Raw genomic sequence first — 17920 nt, 5'->3', positions numbered from 1 at the left:
CTATGCAGGCGACCCCGACACATTCATCACAGGCGAAATGCTCCCTCGTGCCTTCCAGTGACGTATTTCTGCCTCCTGCTACAAAATCAAGGATGATCTTCCAAAGATGAACTCCTTACCTTTTCCTAAAAATCTAGCCATTTCACCCTCCATGATAATGTCTGCATGGCTGTTCATAAAATATTCTTCTAGTCACTTGGTTCCAAACCTTTGAGGATTCTTCTTTGCCTCCATAGACAAGAAGATTTGGAGTCTCATTTCTCTGTCCTTCAAAATGTCTCTTGTAACCATCTCTTTGTTTCTGTTCTTGCTGCCTCTTCCATAGTTAAAGCATTTATCACTCTCCAGTAGACAAAAGCAAGCACAGACATCTGGTCTACCTGAGCACTCTTTCTTCCTCCAATTTGCCCACATTCAGCCACCAGATTATCTTCCTAGGACATTTCTAAGCATGTCACGTCTCTGTCCAGAAACTTTCAATGATTCCTTAGTGTCTAGAAGGTAAATTTGAGGACTCTTAACACCTTCACATTTTTATTTCAACTGCTTTGTTGGCTTCACCTCCAACTATTAACCTTCCTGAACCCTCAATTTTAATTAAGCTGTTCTACTCACTGTTTCTAGAATGTCTCTTACAGTTCCTACCTCCATGCTCTTACACAATTCCCCCATCCGACATGCCTTCACCTCTTCTCTCAGCTTATCCAAAGATAAGACAATTCAGATGCCTCCTCTTCCCAGACGACTCCAACCTACACTGATATCCCCAACTCTCCATTCCTAAGGCACTTACCATGTGCACTGCCCATTTGCCCACAAACTGCATTTCTGCCTTGCAGAATCTCTTGTCTTGAATTGAATTACTTATCTTTTGTGCCATATAACTTTTTATACGTTTAAGTCATGTTTCCATAACCAGGCTATATTGGGAAGGCGCGAGCTACAGGTTATACTTCTTTTTTCCCCCTAGCATTAAGCCGGGTTTGTTACATATGGGAGGCACTCAGTTGATGGAATAAAGCACTCTAACTCATCAGGCTTCAAGGAGAGCTTGGTTTTCTAGCTATACAGCAATTACCAGTCACAAGCACCTACGGAACCTGGCCTCACTCTGGAGAATAAAGAAAAACCTGCCAATACTTTTCCACCCAAACTCAGGCAGAGTCCAGGCAGCTCCTGTCCTGGGGTCAGCAGTCACGTTCTGTCTATACTTCATCCCGGATGTGCTCTCACTTCCCAGCGGCAACCTCAACCTGTCCAACACCCAGCACCTGCTCTGAACCCTACCTTGACCCTGATCCCATAGATCTGACAGAAGCTTCCTTTCTTGTTTGGTTCCTGAACTCCAATACCTACTTGTGTAACATGACTATACTTCTGTAGACAGCCTTCTGCCTGACAAAGACTATTTTGGCTTGCTCATTCAGAATTCACACTTTACCTGTTTCTTCCTATGGTACTTTTTGTTCAAGTCAATCTCCCCTTAATTCTATAATAACACAGAAAATAGCTTTTCTATATTTATCAGTATTAAATAACCACATTGTTCTAGATATTTTATACAATATAGAAATGACCAATCCCTCAGCTTTTAGTAACGTATCCACTGAAGGGGCAAAGCAATAAGCATTTCCTTTATTCTTTGGTATCGAGCTTGCCCCTCACTGCTCCATCCTCAGTGCTTTGTGGCAGGAGGACAGGGAGGGGGGCAGCGAGGGGTCAGAGGTGGCCGAAGAAATATGCTGATGTTACATAAAGGAGATGTAGCTCTATTCTCTGTTTTCACTGTTCCAGAAAAATCTTGGTGGAAAGGCCAGGGTGTAGCAGTGGAATTTTACAGAGGGGAAGAGAATGGCTTATGACTTATTTGCTACTGGGATGACAGCCAAGGGTCATAAAATTGTGGAAGTTGTCACTGGGTACCTCTGGTGACATTCGCGGGATCAGAGAGGAGACCTGCGTGGCTAGAGACACCCTTCGCCGCACCGCCTGCTGCAGACTCTGGCCTGGCCTGGTGTAGCCACTGCTGCTCCTTTATGAGGTCAGCAGCCACTGTTCTAAGAACTAGATTAGCAATTCCCGATGCAGCCTTATTTCCGCCTCCAGCTTGACTGAGATATAACACACATAAAATCGTGGCAGTTGAACGTGTACAACGTGATGATTTGATACGAATATACGGTGCAAAACGATGATCATAATAAGGTTAGTTACCACCTCCACCACCTAATTACCTTTTGTGTGTGTGTGTGGTGAGAACATTTAAGAGCTACTCTCTTAGCAGCTTTCAAGTACACAATACCCAGTTGTTGACTACAGTCACAGGCTGTACGTTAACATCCCAGAACTTATTTATCTTAGAGCTGGAAGTTTGCCATTACAGTCTTATTACCTTTATTCTGTAGCAGGGGCCATTTTGCTCTGTGAAGCAAACTGCTCGAAGAAAATATAGGTAAAGAAAGTCTTCAATAATAATAATAGCAATTATTATTATTACTACTACGGTTACTTATTTTTAAATCTCTAAACTATCTTGTAAGTGATAAACCGTTGCTGATAGTTGCGTAGCTTAGTCTCAAAACAATCCTACAGGAATAACCCAACTTATTGCCAAACACTTCTCCTTGAGAGTATTTTTCTGGAACAAGTACTCCTGATTCGTGGAGAATCCCAGCCCACACCCTTTGCATTCTATTTATTCAGATCCCCAAGGCTGGGGCCGAGGAAGGCAAGGGCCTTTATGTTTTCCACTCTAGGAAGAGCTGTTTCCTCTCATTTCTTTCTGTGTTGACCTTTGTGCTCTTCAAGGCCTGCTGCCCTCCTTATCTGTCAATTTTCTTCTCAGAAAAGGCAGGGGGTTTAACGGGCATTTTCAGTTTGATCCTACGTCACCATTTCAATCACTTTTTAAGTCATCTCTGCCCTTCCTATTTGGTTCTTGGAAGAGGAAGTGAATTTTTCTCCACCTTCCTTGGGAGACTGGGGGGCTCTTACCATATGGGCGTGAGGGCAGGTTTTGAGCCCATGGGGAGTGAGGCACCAGGGAAATCACTGTGAGATAAATCTGCAAAACTCACACCTGCTCCCTAGAGGGGGCCACGAGACCCAGACTGTTCCACAAAAGCCCGAGTAGCCTCCCAAAATAACTCCTGACAGGACTACCGCATTGTCACTCATGTGAAAGCAGTGAGTCACCACAATTTAGAACTAAACTTTCTAAAAGGCACATCGCTGTTACCATCTGTCTCGTAAGAAGGTCGAAATTATAAGCATTGAATATTAGATATTCATCAGGGCCTTGCATGCTTTTTAATGTTACTGATACAAGTTTATGCAGATGTTATAAAAGTGACCAGTAAAAAGCATTTAAAAACTAATTTATTAAAATTTAAGTCAACTTGTACTACACAACTGTAATATGTCCTTCCTTGCATATGGCAAATGAAATACAGCCCCTATAAAATAGGCACTAAAATACATCCTATAGTTAGCAGAATTAAACTCCATTACTTGTAAGAAGTCATTTCTTATTACCACGAAGATGAAAGACTGCTTCTTTCATGCCCCAAACAAATCCAGGTCCCAGCTACCTAGGGTGCATTTCTGACACTGCTAAAGGCAGTGAAAGCACTGGGTCCTCTTTTAGCCATTTTATTCACATGCTCATTTTGCATTTTTAAAGAGATATGCACGAAAGTCTGCATTTCAAAATAATATTTTTAAAACATTTGCCTTCTACTCTTTATTAGAGCTGCCATTTATGTCCATCAAATGCTGCCACACTTGAATTCAAACCCTATTACTCAGGAGTCTCATGATTCTCCAGATTTTAAAATCCTGAGCACCCAGTAAGGACCAGGCTCTGGGCAGGATGTTTTAGGAACAGGGTAAATGTACATCCGACTTTGGGACAGTCCAGAATTACCCTTGTTATTCCAGATGAATTAGTAAGAGCATCCTCTCCACTTTCATTCTTACGAGGGTCCTAGTTCGAAAACTAGGAAGTCAAGTGATGGGTTCAGGCTCCCATAATAAGTGGAAAAACCAGACCTTGACCCCAGAAGTTCAAATCTGGGTAATTCTATGTGCCACTTTGTCTTAATAGGTTAAAGAGAAATTTATTTTTCTAGGGTTAAGAATAATTTTTTCCACCTTAAAAAAAAAAGGATAGTTAAAAATCTTCATGATCTTCCCGAGCTCTTAAGTCACAAGAATTTTTAAAAGGTCATTTGTTAAAGGATTGGCTCATTTAGTTCATTTTTTCCACGTATTTGCCTAGTTTCTTCATAATTTTATATTTCACAATTAGATGAACTGAAAAGTTGCTTCACAATCTGAGTACATTTCCTTTCCATTTCACCACCCCAAAATTATCTACTGGAAGATCAGACTCTGCCTATACTACAGGGATGAGTGAGGGTTCAACTATGATTAAAAAAATAATTAAGCTGAATTCAATTTCACTGGACTCTTATCAAAGCTCGAGAGAAGGAACTATAAGCGAAACAGTGGCACCATTTTTATCAGTATGTAAAGTTTAATTTTGGTGTTGCAGATCACCACTCAGAATCCAGTTATATTATCAAAGAGAACAGAATCATGAACACCTTAGTTTGGGAATTCACTTGGCAGTCCAGTGGTTAGGGCTCCAAGCTTCCATTACTGTGGGCATGGGTTCCATCCCTGGCCGGGGAACTAAGACCCTGGCAAGCTGCACAGTACGACCAAAAAAAGAAAAAGAATACCTTAGTTTAGGAGGTGCCAACTTCCCCACTTCCTGTAGTCCTTTGGCCACACACTTCTACCGGATAGTAAGTATCTGAGAGAAGCTACAGATCTTTCTTTTTTTTGTACCCAGCTGACTGCTAGATCTCTCTTGCATATCACATTATGCACATAAGGTACAGTAACGTTACAGAATATTTCAAAAAATATACAAATGTTAGAAATACGCATCTGAATGGACATTAAAAACGCCTAAAAAGGGTTAATCTGTATAATCACTGATTACCATAATTGGATGCCTCAGGGGGTTGAACAGTAATAGAGAAGTTTTCTTCACTGATATACGTAACAATATCCATAAATTTTAATGACAGTAATCCTGCTTGTCAAGTTTATATATTTCACAAGTAGTAACAAAGATAATTTCAGGTTAGCCCATTTCTAAATAATACATTTCCAGAACAGTGTATACTAAATGTCTATGGGGCTTGTATATCATTTTCCATCAACGTCTATTTATCCGCTAGCTGTGTAATGTTAAATGTGTAGTATATTCCACCAGAGCACAGTTTAGGATCAACCACAAGCTCTACAGCATTCTTTATCAATAATGACAATCACAATACTACTGATTCCATTAAGGGCCCTCTATATAAAAAGACTGGAGTTGGGGACAAAAGGAAGCACAAGACATCTAAGACATCGGCACTGCGCTAAAGGAGCTTAAAATCTCATGGGGGCGCCAAGTTCAGTGCAAAGTAAAAAGGACAACTGGCAATTCTGGGCAACGTAAGCAACTTGCCAAAGTAAATGCAACAGGAGTTCAGAGGCAGGAATCACTATGGGCTGTGGTTAGGCAAGGGTTTACAGGGGAGGTAAGTAAGACTTGAGCTGCGACTAGAAAGATGTTAATATCTTTTGAAGGGCACAAGGACAGTGTTCCAGCTCCTGCTAACTGGGTGTTGGGGGCTTGCAGCCAGCACTGTGGTCTCTGCCCTCAGGAAGCTGAAGCTTTGCTTGGAGACAACAACTTAGGAGCATTTAATACATTAACAAATGCTCACCCCCAACGTAACTACCAGTCTACACTGTGTGCACCAACAGCCTACTTACCCAGAATTGTCCTCTCCTGATAATTTCAATCTTCTAGAAGTAATTTTTAAATACTGAAAAGGCTGGTGTGAAGCCCTACCACTAAAGCCACTCACTTAATACTGACTGTCATCTAACACTCGATTAACAAGTTGTAGAGGGGCTGTCGTTACTGGGTTTGCTCTCTGTGTCAGACTCCAGGTGCACACACCCCACAACCGTAAGGTCAGGTGCATTTCCCGTTTTACAGATGGGTAAGTGGAGTGCAGGGAGATGACACAGTTTGTCCAAGCTCACTTTGCTACTACCAGCAGAGCTGGGATTTGAACTAAGGTCTGCCTGACTACCAAATCTGTGCTGTTAACCCTTCTTCTTCATGCTTTAGGGTCTCGGAGTTAAAGCACCAGATAAGGAGACAGGTAGCAAAACACAAGGCAAGATGAAAGCTGGTGTGTGAGAGGAGACTGATCTAAGGTATGGGGCACACCGACCGCACGCCACCTGGTAACACAATGGACCCCACGACAGCACTCCCAAGTCACCTGCATTTCTCTATCCCCTGGTTATTATGACATCTGGGAAATACAACCACTCAAAACTGTTCAAATAAAATAAATTTACCTCCTGAAAGAGGTAAACTTCACCGGTCTTGGGTGAGCTGACCTGGGCTGTCCTAGCAGTCCAGGGGGCAGGTAATGGGGACCTGCACTGAGGACCCTGCCTGAGAAAACAGAAAGGAAGGAGCAGAAACATAAGACGGTGCGGAGAAGAGAGGCAAGACGCACTGACAGACGGGACGCAAGGGCAAAGGCGAGGGAGCAATCGAATATGTCTGGGGGCCTGAAAGGAGCAGGGGTTCCACAGATGGTGACACGGAAGATGGGAGGTGGTCTTAAAGTGTTGTTTCTCTTGGGGGATGGGATAATGGAATGGGTTTTGAACACGATGAATTACAAGCACTGACAAGAGATCCAAGTTGAAACCTTCACTGTTCAGCTATTCATACTGAAACTCTGAGGCAGGGAAGTGCTTAATTTACCAAAGTTACAGTGTCAGGAGCCGCTGGTCACTGACAATCAAGCATCTAGTACCCATTTGCTGAGCTGAATCCTGAATGAAGATAAACCATTTTGAAAAGACAATGGAAATCAATAAGATGGGCTAAGCTTGCACAGGATGAATCGGAGCGGGGAGAGGGCAAGGTGACCCTGGACCAGTCCATGCATAAGACCAAGGACAAAGGGGTAAGGTCAAAAATATGGCTAAACAAGTATCAGTAGGACAGTGACAAAAATATGGAAAGGGAAAAAGACCGAAATCAAAGGATCACATCCCAAAGAGACTGGGAAAGGAACGGTGTTGCTGAAGATGAGAGCCAAGTGAGCTGGAAGAGCTCGATTTTTAAAAAATTAATTAATTAATTTATTAACTTATTAACATTTATTTTTGGTTGCGTCGGGTCTTCGTTACTGCACGTGGGCTTTCTCTAGTTGCGGCAAGCGGGGGCTACACTTCGTTGCGCTGCGCGGGCTTCTCATTACGGTAGCTTCTCTTGCTGCAGAGCACAGGCTCTAGGCGTGTGGGCTTCAGTAGTTGTGGTACGCGGGCTCAGTACTTGTGGTGCACGGGCTTAGCTGCTCTGCAGCATGTGGGATCTTCCTGGACCAGGGCTCGAACCCGTGTCCCCTGCACTGGCAGGCAGATTCTTAACCACTGCGCCACCAGGGAAGTCCCAAGGAAGAGCTCGATTTTGGAGAGGTTTCACTGAAGGCATTAGTAACAACAGAGAGGAGACGACGTTCTATATGTACCAACAGAAAAACCAGGATGGGAGAATGGGCGAGGGGTCGTGGACCTGAGGGCTGCCAACAACACCTAGATGAAAATGGAATCCATGTGGGTAAAGCTGTTTCCCAGGAGAATTGGTGTAGAAAGTAGAGCAGATGGCAAATAAAGTAATCCTTGGGGGCACAGACGTTGTCAAACAGTATGAGGAGGACAGTATGAGTCACAGTGAAGAAGTCAAGTATAAAACGATGAAAAAGCAAAAGCAAAAAAAACCCAAAAAACAATTAAGGGATTGATCCAGGAGAATGAAAACAGAGAAAGCGCTACTGGGCCTGGCTAGGAATAAGCCACCAGCCCTCTTTTCCCACAGGGTCAGGAGGAGAGAAAGAAGTGGCACTCCCCTGGGAAGAGAACCAAGTGCACCATGTTATGCCCCTTGCTTTCCCAAGAAATATGATTCTCTTAAGGACTTTCAAAATCTTTTACGTCATCTTCCTTGAATCTGCAAATTCTACCATAAGCTGTGTTTCTCCAGTTGAGAAAACATCCTTTTCCTACCATTTGCAAATTCTCCACATATCTATCTACCTACTGGCTCATTATTTGTCCAAATCAGCCCTTATCCACGTTCAGACTTACTTTCTCTTTCTGAAAGTCGCTAACTTCACCTATAACAGAGTCAAGCCTCTCTCAAATTCCCCTTCCTGTGACTCTGCCTCGTTGCCTGGGACTAAGCCATAAACCACTATGGATGTGCCGGCCTTTCACTGCAGTGGGTAAGTAAAGGTAGGCTCTATAAATTGATTATCCAGAGGCCATGGTACCAAGTGTTCATAAGCAACCTAAACATGACCAATCCAAGATAATTCTGGTGAAAAAAAAGCATGATACCGATAAAACAAACATGCTCTTCAGTTTCTTTCTCCAGGAAACTGGAGAATCAATGAAAGGAAAACAAGTGTATAAAAAAAACTCAAAAACTCTGTTTTCAAGCAATAATTGCATTAATTAAGAACGTTAATTATTTAAAAAAAATACTTCTCAACATAGGTGTATGTATTTGCTAGGATGGCCATAACACAACACCACAGACTGCGGGGCTTAAACAACAGCAATTCGTTGTCTTGCAGTTCTGGAGGCTGGAAGGGTGCTGGCAGGGATTGGTTCCTTCTGAGGACCCTGAGGGAAAGGATCTGCTCCAGCCTCTCCATGGTTTGCAGGGGTCTGTCTTCCCTTTGTGCATGTCTCTAGGTCCACATTTCCCCTTTTTAAGGACACCAATCATATAGGATTAGGGCCCACCCTAATGATCTGTAACTTGACTACCTCTGTAAAGACCCTTCCTCAAATAAGGTCACATTCTGAGGTAATGGAGTTAAGAGTTAAACATGTGTTTTTACAGGCAAGGCGGTTAGGGAGACAATTCAACCCTTAACGGAAGGTTTAAGGAAACCAAATGCATTTTACTAACGCATAACCTTCTCAGGATATATTGCCATATGTTAAAAGAACTCTCTCTGTTTTTCCCTCCTTGGAGATAAGACATTCCATGTTGTAATTTCCCTATATCTTGCCTCAATGGACCCAGGAGGGGATTTCAGTTAGTCAAATATGATACAAGCAAAAGCAAAGTGATTATTTCAAATTAAATTCTGCATAAGTTTATCTTACTTATGCAGTGCTTCTGGAAAAGGCCATGCAGGAATGTCTCTGCAATGTATATCGAGGAATAATTGTAGTCATTCTGGTATAAAAGCGAATTGAAAGTCACATATTAATAATACCAAAATGGGAAAGTAAACTAAGTTTCTAGCTCAGATTCTGAGTGCTCCAAACATTTCTGAAGGAGACATGAGTACACTCAAGAGGCAAATCAGGTGAGGGCTGGGCGAGGACGAGGAACTTTCCTTCTTCAGGGCCACTCTCGCCTTAATAGAGCCTCGGATGGGTCTTTTCTCAGACACACTCTACTTCCCTTCTGCTACCCATGTTGCCCTTTTAGTCCAAAGGTGGTAGAGGCTTACATTTTTCAACTTTGCATCTTCTTTCCAACTGAGGATCGCAAGAAGAGAACATTTAAACACATCTGGTGGGATGAAAAAGGTAACACGCCCACAAACCGGAAAAAGAAAATCAGCTATACTTCTGGGTTTAACCCAGAATTTCATTTAAATACACATTTTTCAAAGATCTAGCAGGCTGCTCACATTGTCCCTGAAATGTTCTAAATGAGGCAGTCAAAGTCTCAGCAGCATTAATTTTCAGGTGTTTGAGTCACAACAAATCTTTACAAAAGCACTGTGTCCCCGGACTGAATACCTCAAGAAAGCGGTGAGCTGCAGTGGGGGCAGGTACTGAGGGGTTAGCTACGTGTCTGGCGATGCTAGGGTAAGCCTCAGATTGAATTTTTCTACCCTTCAGAAATGGTTTATAAGGTCCAAATCAAGACTAAAAATCTGGCAGGCTTGTTTTCTCTTTTAGGCAAAAAAGAAGTAGTTATTCTTAAATTCCTCTTACCAAATTATGTGTTTTATTTAACCTTACCCATCCTATGCCCAGCCCACAACTAATTTGTCTTGTGAATTTAATTAGCTTCTCCTTCAGCAATGTTTGGCGCGCTCAGAATCGGAATTGAAAACCTACTTTACTCTTTTCCATTTTGGTGTTCTTATTATTGAGCCACTGTCAACTTTCTTTTACACCAACAAATTATATAAATCTATTACTCTGTTACTCTGGGTAAATTCTATTAAGAAGTGACCCCTCAAGAGGTATGTTGGAGTCCTAACCCCTAGTACCTGTGAATGTGACCTTATTTGGAAATAGAATCTTTGCAGGTGTCATCAAGTTAAGATGAGGCCGTAGTGTGAGTTCTAACCCAATATGACTGGCGTCCTTATAAGAAAAGGAGAAAGGACACAGACACACAGAGAGAATGCCTCATCAGGACAGAGCCAGAGCCTGGAGTGATGTAGCTGCAAAAGCCAAGGAACGCTGAGGATGATGGCTGGGGGTCACCAGAAGCTAGGGAAGAGGCGAGGAACGGTTCTGCCCTGAGTCTCAGCCGGAGCATGGCCCTGCTGACACTTTGGTTTCAGACTTACAGGCTCCAAAACTGAGAGAATAAATATCTGTTGTTTTAGGTCACCCGGTTTGTGGTACTTGATTATAGTAGTCCTAGGAAACTATACTCTCTGGGATGTAATTCAGGATATATTTCATTGAGAAAACATGTTTGTACTCAAGCTACGATAAAGTATTTATAACAACTGCAGAGTCACGCTGGCCGAACAGCAGTCTGCCCTGACAGCCTGTCTTCTCAGCCTCTCGCTTGATAGACGGGAGAAGCATCCTAGCCTTACACGCCCCCATCTGAATTCCGAGGCCCGGAAGGGGGTTGCTAAACACCTCTTCTCTTTATGCAAGTATGTTTGTTCTTCGTGATCAACATGTGACTCCTCTGGAAGGCACAGAAAGGTTCAGTCTGTTCTCACCGGCTATGGCAACAGTTAAGGAGTCCCGGCCAGCACTTCCTTGGACCTGCCCTCTCTAAACCTCAGCTTCTTGCTATTGTACAGACAAACCAGGACAAGAGACCACCATCTGCGTCCCGCCTTCAGTGCAACACCTGTCGCTGCCTCTTGCACTCATGTTTATGTATTTCTTTGAACATTTCTCTCGTGGGCTGCTACCTACCTGCAAAGAAAACTTTGTGAAGATGTCATACAGACCCAGGGATGCCCATGAGGCCAAGTGCACAGACCTCTTTTTCCTGGGTTCTCTTCAAAGACAATATTGTTTCATCCCTCCTCTTAAAAGCACAGTAATATAATCCTTCCTACTTGATTTAAATGGTGACTGCTGTTTACAACAGTAACTCTACGTTACAGCTCCTTTGCTCCTCGGAGAATTTTTTCATTACTCTCAGTTTGCCTTTAGCTGACGTCTGATGAAACTCAACTAGCGATCAATTTGGGAAAAGGTAGAGGAAACGCCGCCCGACGGTGTAAAGGGAGGAAGGGGGGCAGAAAGACATAAAGAAAAGCCGGAGGGATGGGGGAAAAGCAGGCTGGGATGCTGGGAGGGAGTAAGGTTGGGGAAGAGAAAAAGGAAAAAGAAATACAAGATGGGAAGGGAGAACACAGAATGCAAGTGAAATGGTACCGTGAGCACATGCAGAATAATAAAGGAACACTGCGATGTGTTTTGTAAACTATCTAGCACAAGCAACATGCTGCATGGTATTATTCACAATATTTAGGCATGTATCTGTGTGTGGATGTTGCAGATATAAAAACCAGCTGGCATAGGGATCCCTTGGCAGGACAACCAACAGCCCGTTCTAAGCCGCGCAAATTAAAGCGGGCTCTTGGGGCCGCTGCGAGGACATTTTTATGCTGTGAGTCACTGTCATCAAACCAGTCCTGGTGTTGCTGTGACCCAGCAACCCCACAGTGCTGGCCACGGGCACACGGCCTGAGGGGAGGTGCCCACCCTGATGATACCGGGTCTTGCTTCCCACCCCCGGAGCACAGTGAAGGCGTCAGAAAGCTCTCACGTGTCCTGCTCTGGGGCACAGAGGATGGCAGCTGGTGACATAGCTGGTCCCAACTTAACAATGGTTTGTGTTCCAAGGGCTCAATTCAGATCGTTTCTGAGTTCCCAGCCACTGTGTCAGATGTGGGCTCTGCCCCTTGCCAGCTGCGAGTCTCAGCAAGTGATGCAGCCTCGGCACCCCAGCTTCCTCCTCTCTGAAATGGAGACAGTATCTCACAGGGTCCTGGTATGAAGGGAATGAGTCAGTGTCTATCATGCACTTAGAGCAGTGCCTGGTCCAGAGCGAGCTCTACGTAAGTGTCCGGTGACAGAGGGGGAGGGGGAGGTCAGCTGGCTCGCCGAGGCCCATCTAACAAGCAGCACGGCCAACACGCCGGCTGCCTGAGATGAACCAAGTTCACAGGGTACCAGGGGTCCCCTCAGCACCACGCCTGGCCGGACGAGGGCCTCGGTACCCTATTTCTGAATGACCGGACGAGGAAAGACAGAAAAGACAATGAAATGGAACAAGAGCTCATTTGTCACTTATCTCAAATGCTGTTCCTGGAGGGAAGGCGGGTTTGGACAGGAGGAAGCAACTTCCAACGATTCTGAAGAGGACACCGGGGAAACTTGGAGGGATTCAGAAGATTCAGATACAGACTCTATATTTTACGTACTTTACCTTAAAAACGTATGTCCTTCTTTTCTGTGTAACATTTTAATCAAAAGCACAACTCCTGCACTCTACTATATACAAAATGGATAAACAAGGACCTACTGTATAGCACAGGGAACTATATTCAATATCTTGTAATAACCTACAATGGAAAAGAATCTGAAAAATACATAAATATATATACATATTTTTGTATAACTGAATCACTCTGCTGTACACCTGAAACACTGTAAACCAACTATACTTCAATTTTAAAAAACTAAAAAGAAAAGCACTACTCCTGGTCATAAACAGGACCCAGTTTCTATGCACAGTGTACTCACTGCACATTTGTATCTACTGTATAAACTATGACCTAAGCATTTCTGATCGACAATCAGTAAAAAGACTGAAGACTCTAATACATGTGATAATTATGTTTAATAAATTATATATGTTCTACTTTACTCTTATGTTTATTAAAAACACAAAAATAGAGAATTTAAAAGGATGAGATAAAATACACATATTCTAATATTTTCTTCTACATCCCAATAAATTGTTTTGAGCCCTGCATTTTGAAAATCCCTGTTATAACTCGAGTGGCTAAAGCCAAGTAACTTGGAGTTAGTCTTGGCCATATGGTTAAACTTGGCTAATAAAAAGGAAGTGACAAGTGTCGTCTCTGGGCAGAAGCTTTTTACAGCCAGTGTGCAATTTGCCTATTTGGTCCCACTTCTCCTTGCAAACGTAACCAGAGATGATCCCGGGGTGGGTGGAAGGATGGAATGAGGGTTAGAAGGAGCGGAGACCCCAGCTGACTCAAGGGGGACAGGCAGCAAGATGGTGGAGCAAACCTTTGTTATCTGAAGTCCCTGAAATGTGGGGGGTATTTGCTGCCCATCCTAGCCAGCCCTGTAACCTTCCTTAATGCTCCTATCCCTAATGAGCCTGAATTAATGAGGTTGATTGTAATTACCTTTTGACGCTCGTGCGGCATCCTCACCCACCAAAATCAGAGCACACATATTTTAGAGACAACTTAAAAAATATTAAATAGTTCAGTCCCTAGCTTCCATATTTTAGCATCACTTCTGGGCTTTGTGAAAATGCTTCCTGAGATCAGTGGGTCAAATGGTGGAACAGCTCTGACCCTCACAGCTATTAGTGACTTCAGGTGTACATGCATTAATCCCCACCCAATAATTTTCCTGAACAAGTGGAAGGTATAAGATCACCCATCACAAATGCTTCTTGTTTGGCTTGGAAACTTTGAGGCAAATGACTCTGCAGTGACCAAAATGGGAAGCTGCTCTCCAAACCCAAACAGGAGTTTGGCACTACAGAATTTAGGCTTACGTGCCCTCGTGGGAGAACCAGCTGATGCCCTGCGCTGCTGCTGTGTTCTCTGGGAAAAATGGACTTTTCACACCCTGTCCCCAGTTGCATGATGCAACGGTTATGTTCCTGGTAAAGAACAGTCAAGTTCTGACGTCATAATAACCATGAGTATTACTCATGGGAAGCTCACAAGCCTGGCAAGGCACAGGCTGTACCCTCTTTATCACTGAAGTCACCAATGGGTTTAAAAATAGCATTTCTCACACACCCAGGGTACCACTGATTCATTAATGGCAGAACAAACACTATTCTGGACTCCTTACTTATATGGGATTTTGGATTGAGCCGCCTAGAATTGAGGCACAGCATCTGTCATTCCCCTAGTAGGGGTGTTACGCTGTACTGTCTTATAAATAGAGATCTGCAGATCCTAAAAGAAGGAATTCTCAAAAATTACAAACCAGGATTTAAGATGCCATCTTATTTGTGACTCAGAAATGATGAACCTAAAATATAAATAACCAGAATATATATAAATTTGGGAACTATGCCAAACACGCCGAACATACCAAAATAAAGAGGGCTGATATTACAATGATAAGTGATAGCTGTCTCAGCGAAGTCTGTAAAAAAAAGAGTCTGACATTTTTCACTGTTTAGCGGGGAAAGAAGGTATTTGAACCTAGATGCCGGATAGGGGTTCTTTAGAGAGAAATATCCCCGAAGCAGAGAATGTTTTCATAATTTATAGGTATCCATAAAAGCACATAATGCGTTCTGCTCAAGTTCTGTGCTTGGTAAAGCAATCTCTGATTTCTAACAGAAAGGAGGAAATGCCCTTGTATACGCATGTCTAGGGTTATCTTTCTTTAAATAATTCAGATTAATCATCTTCCGTAACAGCGGTCCCAACTTGGCACCAGGGTCTGGTTTCGTGGAAGACAATTCTTCCACGGATGCGGGGGGGGGGGGGCAGGGGGGGAAGGAGGGGCAGGAGATTGTTTTGGGATGATTCAAGCACCTTACATTTATTGCGCACTTTACTTTTATTATTATTACATTGTAATATGTAATGAAATAATTATGCAACTCACCATAATGCTGACAGGAGGTGGAGCTCAGGCGGAAATGCGAGCGATGGGGAGCGGCTGTAAATACAGATGAAGCTTCGCTCGCCCGCTGCTCACCTCCTGCTGTGCGGCCCAGTTCCTAACAGGTCACAGACCGGTAGCGGTCCATGGCCCAGGGGTTGGGGACCCCTGTTCTATAACATTGGTTAGTAAGAATCCGTCCTTCTCAACGTCATAATCCTTGACGAATTTATGAAGTCACATTGCCAAATCTGCCAAGCTGAGGATTCTAGAGGCTGTGGTGGTCACCCAGAAATACCGGCTGAGTGCCTGCTAGGCCCAGGCACCACCCAAAGAGCTGTAGGAAGGCTACAGGCATCGTGAAAAACAGTACTACTGCTTTTCAAGAGACCAACAAGACGAGATGGGTGACGTGGGAAAGGATAACTGACCATATAAGGCAGGCGTAACGGTTACCGACTGACTGCAGCGGTCAGAGGGAGAGTGGGGCACGGGAGAGCACCCCAAGAGGAAGAAGGGGGCAAATGAAGCACAGAGGCCAGGGGACACACAGTGCGCTTAGGAAATAAGATGAGACCTGTTTTTTAATTAATTAATTTTTATTTATTTTACTTATTTTTTTTTCTTTATTTTTGGCTGTGTTGGGTCTTCGCTGCTGCACACGGGCTTTCTCTAGTTGCGGCGAGCGGGGGCTACCCTTCATTGTGGTGCGAGGGCTTCTCATCGCAGTGTCTTGTTGTGGAGTACAGGCTATAGATGCATGGGCTTCAGTAGTTGTGGCACGTGGGCTCAGTAGTTGTGGCTCATGGGCTCTAGACCGCAGGTTCAGGAGTTGTGGTGCACAGGCTTAGTTCCGCGGCATGTGGGATTTTCCCGGACCAGGGCTCGAACCCGTGTTCCCTGCATTGGCAGGCGGATTCTTAACCACTGCACCACCTGGGAAGCCCGAGACCTGGTTTTATGTAAGTTTTATAAGCCATGTACTCCCCACAGGACCTGGGGTAGTTTGCAGGTACAACATAAAAATAAGATAACTTAAAGCAGGACGGAAGCCGTTTAAAGGGAACACAAGGAAACAGAAAGGGTCTGACTGCAGTGAGGGCTCCTGCAGAGAGACTGCAAATGAACTTGGAAAGACTGGAGTCAGATGCGGAGGGCCTTTGGCGCCAGGCTTCGCCTGTATCCGGGAGGTGGTGAGGAGTCGCAGGGGTGTTTGGTGGGGGCGGGGAGAGGATAGGATTAGCAGGGCTTCTGGATGGAAAATGGACTCGTGGCAGAAGCCCAGAGGTAACCTGCTCACCTTGGAGGTGCATCTGGGAGAGAAGATCCTGGAGGAAAGATCCTGGCATCAATGGGAACTAAAGCAAGGTCACAGACAGGAGACGAAGGGGCAACTAAAGACCTTGGCAACTAAAGGGGAAGTCAGGGCAGGAGAGGAGTCTGGGATATCGCGTAGGTCACGGTGACAGATCGAGGGGAAGGCTGGTCCCTTCCTTGGCGTGGCAGAGGGAGGCATGGCGTGGTGTGCACGGCCAGGCCGGCTGGGCGGTGGGCCCTGGGAACAAAGGGGCTCGCGGGGCACGGCGACTCTGCTGCCAGAAAGAGCTCAGTCAGACACACCAGGGACCGGGTGGCTGCAGTGCTCCCCCGGGGAACCCAGACAGCAGAATGCAAGAGGCACTCACTGGCAAAGACTGCCCCCCTAACCCCCAGCCTGCCCGATTCTCGGTGCGTGGATCTCGCAAGCCAGAGGTGGCCTGAAACTAATCAGCGCTTAGGCTGGGCCTACGAGTTACTGACTTGTGACACTGGCCTCAGCTGAAGCTGGGAACACTCTCAGAGAACACAGAATCGTAGTCCTTAGGCTTGGGCACCTACGGCCCTGAGTGAGAACACACGGAAACCCTTATAGAAGCCCATGGATCGATCAGAACAACTCAGCCAGTTAGGGCACCTCATATTACACAGAAGATGTGAGTGGAGAGCATCCGAATGTGTGTTCTCCTGCTGATGGCCAGAGGCAGCGGAAGTGCTCTGGCTCCTTCACCAGCATCAAATGCGCCCTGTTTACTCCTCCAAAGGGGCTGAGGGGACCCGGTGCTGCAAGTTCGTTCTAAGGCAGCTCTCAAAAGGCGGCAAAGGGCAGAAACTGCACTGCTCACGCTGCACCTCATGGCCCTCAGCTGACGCCGTGTGGTCTTGGCCCTGCCACTCAAGCCCTTTGCATTCTTTTTTAGTTAAGCAGAAAATGAAGCTTTCAGCTCCATTTCCACTCTCTCTGCATGAATCCATTTCTTCTTTCTTTCTCGGCTCAAGCTATATGGCTCATATAAGATTCCCACCGAGTTCTTCAGTGACTCTTACTTTGCTAAATATTCTTCTAAGAAATGCTGAATCAAAATAAAAGGTGGGAGGAGGTATGAGAATACATTCTAAGGGGCAAATGGAAATATAAGAAAGGTAAAGGAATAAGCCTGTGGATTTCTTGTTTCCCAGCTTTCACTCCCCTCCATATGTTAAGAGTCATGGGGGTAGTGCCCTATGGAAGTGAAGTCAGCAGCCCAGGAATCTGCTTTCCATACTTACCCCTGCAGTAAAATTCCAGGAAGTCACCAGGAATTCCTTGGAGGAAAAGCTCTAACACCAGGTACCTCAGAACTAGAAACCACTCTGCAATTTCTTTGTCTTC

At 44.6% G+C, this 17920-nt stretch overlaps 1 protein-coding gene across 1 annotated transcript in view; it reads right to left on the bottom strand.

The window, feature by feature from the left end:
- The window catches only part of HIPK2 (homeodomain interacting protein kinase 2), a 386834-nt gene that overhangs the window by 324407 nt on the left and 44507 nt on the right, over nucleotides 1–17920 (bottom strand). The window lies entirely within an intron of this gene.

The sequence above is a fragment of the Lagenorhynchus albirostris genome, chromosome 8 (genome assembly GCF_949774975.1).
Source record: "Lagenorhynchus albirostris chromosome 8, mLagAlb1.1, whole genome shotgun sequence".
Taxonomy (NCBI): Eukaryota; Metazoa; Chordata; class Mammalia; order Artiodactyla; family Delphinidae; genus Lagenorhynchus; species Lagenorhynchus albirostris.
This window is presented reverse-complemented; position numbering and strand designations above follow the sequence as displayed.